Source organism: Cupressus sempervirens, chromosome 6 (assembly GCF_028749045.1).
Source record: "Cupressus sempervirens isolate cs-2001-9-10 chromosome 6, ASM2874904v1, whole genome shotgun sequence".
Taxonomy (NCBI): Eukaryota; Viridiplantae; Streptophyta; class Pinopsida; order Cupressales; family Cupressaceae; genus Cupressus; species Cupressus sempervirens.
In genome coordinates this window covers 483455460-483462307 of record NC_143123.1, presented here as the reverse complement: position 1 = coordinate 483462307, position 6848 = coordinate 483455460, and the positions used below count along the sequence as shown (strand labels likewise).

At 36.1% G+C, this 6848-nt stretch overlaps 1 pseudogene; it reads right to left on the bottom strand.

Annotated features, from left to right (window-relative positions):
• Window positions 1–5356: 5356 nt before the first annotated feature.
• LOC149553138 (autophagy-related protein 18b pseudogene) lies at window positions 5357–6330 on the bottom strand (annotated as a pseudogene).
• Between the last annotated feature and the right edge of the window lie 518 nt (window positions 6331–6848).

The following is a 6848-nucleotide window of genomic DNA, read 5'->3' as shown; positions in this document are numbered from 1 at the left end:
CCTCCCTATGGGTTCTAGGATATGGGGTAACATATTAAAAAAGAGAAGTCTACTTAGAGGAGTGAAGTGGTTGGTGGGTGAGGGTAGCCAAGTTAATATCTTGGAGGATACTTGTGTTGACATATCAGTCAAGTTTGTCATTAGTGACACACACTTATTTAGATTCAATAGCCACTGAGCTTCTATAGTTGCTACCAAGTCCTTTGGACCAGCTCCAATGGTTACTAAGTAGATTCAGTTAGTGTGAAGTTCAGTAGTTCAAATTGACCAGTTTAGTGTATACCATTTTTATCAGTGGTTGCCGAGCATTGCAATGTCTACCAAGTACTCAGTTCATGCGATGTGAAGATAGTGTTAACCGAGCTACTCCATGGTAACCAAGTGATTCAATGTTTTCCAAGTTGCACAATATCTACTAAGTCACCAGTCAAGACCAAGTTCAAGACTACTTGAAAGTGATCAGTATGGATCGAGCTTCTATGTCTACCTAGAGCATGATGATGCCAAGCAATGATAGTGGATGCCGAGTATCAGAACCTCACCAAGTCAGTCTTCAAAACTCAAGTATCTTCATGTGGGTTGACATTGTAATATTTGTATTAACTTGTGTCATGACTAACTTTGTAACTTTGTAAATAGGATTGGTATATATATGTAATGTATTGTGTTCAAGTGTTGTGAATGTTTTTATATTTTCAGTTTCTCATGCATGTAATTAGATCAGATATGATGATTTAAATGTTAAATGGTTTATTGGATTAAGATTGGTAGAATTTTTAGAAGGTCACTGATTCACCCCTCCTCTCTTAGTAACTTAGCCTAGTCTTGAATATTTCCAAAAACTTGGTTAATGGGAAAACCTCTAGTCCAAACAAAGTTTGGTATTCTCAAAGAGAATCTCTAGCTGCATATGAGAGGTAAGGTGATGGATTTCATTAGGTTGGGTACGAGTTAGAAGAAGATATAACCACACCAAGGTTATTTAGATGGAGGTAGTCTGGCAGATGACCTAGATGAGCTTCTCAAAGGATACAAGACTCTAGGGGTGGCTCAGGAGGACACCTTCATATGGAAGGAAACCTTGTCTGGGGATTTTTCTATTAGATATACTTATAGGATGATATTTAGGAAAGATATGGAGCTTGACTGCTGGAGAAAAATCTAGTTCAACCATCTAATTCTGAAGGTCAATATTTTTTGGTGGATCACTATGCATGAGAAGATCCTAAATATAGATAACCTAAGGAAAAGGGGATTCCAATTACCCAACATATGCTATCTTTGTAAAGGTGAGGAAGAAAGTAATCCCCATCTTTTCTTGGATTGTAGCTTTGCTATAAACATTTGGGTAAGATTGTTTTAGAAGTTGGAGATGGTATGGGTTTTCCATAAGGGGATAGATTTATTTTTTGTGAATTGGAAATGTCCATTTCTCCACCAACTCCTTATCCAAATGTGCAAAGTGATCCCCCCATGTCTTCTAGGGAATTTGGAAGGAGAGAAACAATAGAGTCTTCCAAAATGAAGAAATAAGTGAGGAGATTGTTATAGGTTTGATATTCAAGATGATTCTGGAGAATATGTAGAATTGCTAGTGGAGGAAACTATTAGTTCCTCCCATTATGACTGAACAAAGGATTTCTAGGTTTTGGAATATTGATGAAGGATTCATGGAGGTTAACAATTCCAAACAACTTGCAAGAATAAGGATGAGATGGAGCCCCCCCTAAGGAGAGTTGAGTTTTACTTAACTTTGATGGCACAACAAGAAGGGATGGTTCAACAAGGTAAGATATGGTTAGAGATAACAATGGTAGATTATTGATGGCATATGCTAGCATTCTAGGGAAAGTCTTGAATAATGTTGCGGAGGCTATGGCTCTCCTTTGGGGCTTGGAAATGGCTTTTGGCTGGAATGGGAGAATGTGGTGATTGAAGGAGACTTAAAGATTATTGTTGAAATAATGAGAAGAAACATGAAAGATGGTTGGGTAACCAAATGGGCAATTGAAGATATTTGGAATTTATTAAATATCTTAAAAAATATGACTTGTAACATATTTATTGTGAGGGCAATGTGGTGGTAGACTCGAATGTAGCACTTGGGCTAAGTGTACATGGCTTATGTTGTTGGAGAGAAATTGGAGTGTTATTAAATTTGGTAAGACTTTTAGTGAATAAAGACAATATCCCATGATTGGGTCTACCTGGATAGATTTTATGGAATCTAGTGACAACTTAGTGCTAAGTTGACTGATGGGGCTGGTTCACAATAGACAGATGGCAAGGAATGATGGAAAGGCTACTTCCAATAATAAATTTTAATGGTTTGAAAGGGAAATAAATCAAAGTAAAATTAGAGTGTATTTTTTATGATTTTCTTTATCATAAGTACATCCTAGACATTGAGTAATAATTCAAATTTCAAAAGACTCCAGCTTCTTGGAGATGATGAAAAATAGTGGCATTAGGGAAACGATAGTTGGCACATGATAACAAATCAAGGAAGTGACATGAGTATTCATGACAATAAAAACTTTTATGATTACTTTGTGCAACTTAGTTTTTCACATATGTGTGACTATGATTTTAAAATTTTCCTTTGGATTAGAGCTTTGAAAGGAGTTAGAATTGTGGTGAAGGTTTTTGTAATGAGGTGAAATCTATTGTGTATTGAGCCTTCAATGATTGAGGATAGTTCCCATAAACCCCTAACTTGGTACATGCTTAAGGAGGGGGGATTTATCTCATTCATAAAGATGCTAAATGGTTTTGATGAGAGTTGTTCTCAGTAATTTGTAAATTCCTGGGATGGTAGAAAGGTGACTTAATAGTATTACATTTCAGGTTTCTGAGGAAATTATTTCTTTGGTGATGGCCCTTGCGATGAAAAGGAGAAAGTGGCAGAAGATGACCAAGGTTGCTAATGAAGTTAGCTTGAATCACTTCTTCTAGGAGGGTGGAGAACTCATTTTTCATTATGGAGGGTTTTTTCATGAGAAAGTTTCGAAGCCATGGAATGAAGTTTGCTTGGTGTTGATGAAATATCTAACCCTGGAAGGTAGGTATGTCATTTTCTACTACTACCATTTTCCCTCCTAAATCATTTTTGCCATTGTGATTTTATTTCTATTTCTTTCTTCCTATAATGTGAATTAGATGATATCATATCTAATGTTAAGGAAAAGATGAAAAAGGGGGTGAATTATAAAATCTTTCATCTCTGATTTTTCATCTTTATCAATTCCATCTAGCTCTACTACCCCCTCAAATTGTAGAGGTTGATATCGTGGCTCTTCATAACCCCCACCCCCATCATATCCCTTTGAGAATCACCATCACTAGAGCCCCTACCCTTCAACTTTCACCAAGTGGGTCACATGGGGAGAACAAGATTCCCACCTAGTAAAATAGTGAAAATGGAGAAGGGAAGGAGAAGAACTTGGAGGAATCAAAAGAAGAGGCTAGAGGTGGAAGGTGAAGGTCTAGATGAATAAGAAAAACTAATGCCAAAGGAAGATGTTGTCCAATGCTTCCTAGGAGGAGGATCCAAATTCTGAAGAGAAGGGCCACCCCAAACATAGAGTGAAAAAAAAGACGTCGAAATATGACCTGGGCAATGAGGAGAAGGAGGCAAAAGTTTTAGACTTTTCTATGTCTAGCTCGGGTGGTTATGTCAAGGGTAGCAAAGAGGTGGCCCATTTCTCTACTTCTATTATCATGTGTAGAGAGGACCTTACACAAAATTAGTTCCCAAAAATAGTGGAAAGAGCCCCCTCCCCTATGATGGTGTCCTCTGCGACTAGGGCAATAACTAAAGATAAGATTATTTCTAACCCCTTGGTTTTGTAGGATAATGCCAAGGACATGGTGGAGGGTAATTCAGATGGTAAGATGGAGGTTAAAGATCTAAGAGAGAGGATGAAGGCATTGGGGGAAAGGGTTAGACTTCTATCAAAGTTCACCATCAAGGTGACACATGTGACGACCACTACTCTACACTTGTTGAATGATAACCAAGATGAGGACTTGACTCATGAGGACTCCAGAATGTTGTTCAATTTCTTGGCTGAAGAAAGGGCCAACATGCTCCTTGAAGGAAGGATGAGAAGAAGCCCATTTAGAGCCTACTCCTCTCTTTTTATTTTATGTTTTATGTTATTTGGGTTTAAGGACTTAGTCTGTTTAAAGGTTTTTTTGCCTTTCTTTAAAGAATATTTCCTTTTAAGTAGCACTGTTACAGGAAATCTTAGTTGGATGCCTAGTAGGCTTTATTATTATGCTTCTTTGAATGATATTTGTGTTATGATAATTGTATGTTGGTAAACATATTGTTCTTCTTCTGATTCTCCTTTTAATTTGCCCAATTTGTAATGAAGAACAACTTTACACAACATTTGGGAAATTGTTTTTGAGAATAACTAGTTTCCCTCTGAATTAAGGTATAGCTCCCTATGTGAATAATGTTCAAGGAATTATTTTTCTCTCCTAAACTAACATGGGATATGCTCTTAACCTGAGAGCAGAAGAGGAAAACTAAATTAAGCCTGAACAAGACTTAATCCAGGCAAGAAAAACTTTCTAATCTATAAACCAAGCAATAGAACTCACAATTCTTATGAATCCATATACCCAACATTTAATTAACCTACATAAAACGCTAATAGAAAAATAAATGAGATGATTAAAGACTTCTAATGAATCTTTCTCTGAATACGCCAAAGCACTTCTTATTGTGGTTAATTCATATCCTCATGACAAAAGAATAAAACATCTTTTCTCTCCTTCTATAATTCAAAAAAAGAAAGACACATAAAAGCAATGACTAATTAAATGGAATAGAAAACCATTGACATAAAATCCTCTTTATTGGCTTTGCATTATTAAGTCTGATACATCAACAATTTTCCCCCCCTCCTACTCCAACTCTCTGACTATATCTAGAAAAGGTTGAACCCTTCCATCTCTATTTACAATAGTTTATATAGGGATTACAATATATGATCTTTATGAGAATGTGAAGTGTTTCAAATTCCAAAATTTGAAAAGTCTGAAGCCATGGACTTATGAAGATACAATAAGAAGAACCAAAATGACTTTGTCTCTTCATTTGACCTTGCTTGAGAAGAAGAACTAAATAGACATCTATCTAATCCATATGATTAAGTTTATAATTATCAAACTACTCAACATCAAGCTAAAGATGTAATATAAACACTTGAAGTCTTATAGTTATAACAAAACTAGCATTGCCAAAGCTTCTTTCCTATATCATTCAACTATCTCAATGTTCATGAAAAATATGTACAACAACATTGGAATTATAAGTTTTTTTTTATTTGGAAGATTTTCCTTGTCACTGTTGACCTCTTGCTAGCCAATTACACTCTCTCTCTAAATTCTATGGGTGTTTATTGTCATCATCTAATATGACACTGTAATAATTGAAATAGCCATTATAAGTTATACTGAGTATCCAAACTCTTAGTATGTTTGTTGTCAAACTCATCACCTTTACCATGCTAACTTCTTCAACATTGCAAATTATTGCTCGGCTGTTGACTCCTGCAGGGAGTACACTGTGAAGCACGACATGATGATAAGAAGGTTCTAATGCATCATTGAGAGAAGTTGGTATTACAGTTGCAAGCAACCCATAAGATCTTTTGTTCCTCTCTATAGTTATCAGCCCAAGGGTAAAAATATGCACAGAACCAGAGGAGCTGGTTGTTGCAAGTAGACGAGGAAGGTGTGAAGGTTGTCCAAATGAAAGAGAATCTGAAAAGTGAATCTTTCTGAAGGTTGTGACACTAGATAAACCCTTATAACAGTTCCTTGCTCTGAAGCTATTTCTAAATATGATCCGTCTGAAGACAAAGCCATGGCTACCAATGGTGACTTATGAGCATTTATCTTTTGGGTTAGGGATAGTATCAATTGAATCCAAAATGATTGGGTTGTTTAAATCATAAATGTATGTACTCTCCTCTAACACAACAACAAGTATTTTCCTATTTAGTCGAATTGCAAGAATAACTATGACAAAATTTAGCTTTTTGAGAAAAGTTCCTATCTTGGTATTGAACAAACAGAGCCTGTGAGGAGATAATGTAGGCGTCTCGCCAGCTCCAACTATGGCAAGCAATCTTGTACTGTAGAGCATCTCCACAATGTTTATAGCCCCATCATCTTTTTGATAACACAAGTTGCCACCTTTACAATTAAAATCTTATAACCATCCCTTGCACAAATTCAGAAGCAACCATTACTAAGATAGATATTGAATTTTGATTCTACTCCAACATTACCCGTTGCTCTTCCAATCGTCATCATGCCCCACGATGGCAGAGACTTCAAGTTATGAATGCAATTACGTATCAATGTATTGCTGCAATGACCAAGCTGCATCCATTGTAATGAAAGCAACTCTTCAACACTTGAGATTTTTTTTAGCTTTTCACAAAAATCAATACCAATGCAGCTCTATCTAGAGAGACTTGGTAATTCTTCAAGCTAAGGACACTTGGTGATAAACAAATTTGTAAGATTAATAAGATCACCAAATCCTACTATACTCTACAAATCTTTGCAATTGTGTACATACAAATTGATGAGAGTTGTCGGCAGTGTAATGTTTTGTATCTTTTCACAAGAGTGAATATCAATCGTCTCCAGGACTCTCAGTCTAGAGAGAGTTGGAAACTCCTTAAGCTAAGGATTATCACTTATAATCAGCTCTATAAATTTTGTAAGATCAGTACATCCTAACTCCTCAAGCTTAGGACACTCACTTATAATCAGCTCTCTAAGTTTGATAAGGTCACTATGGCCTAGTACACTCTATAGAT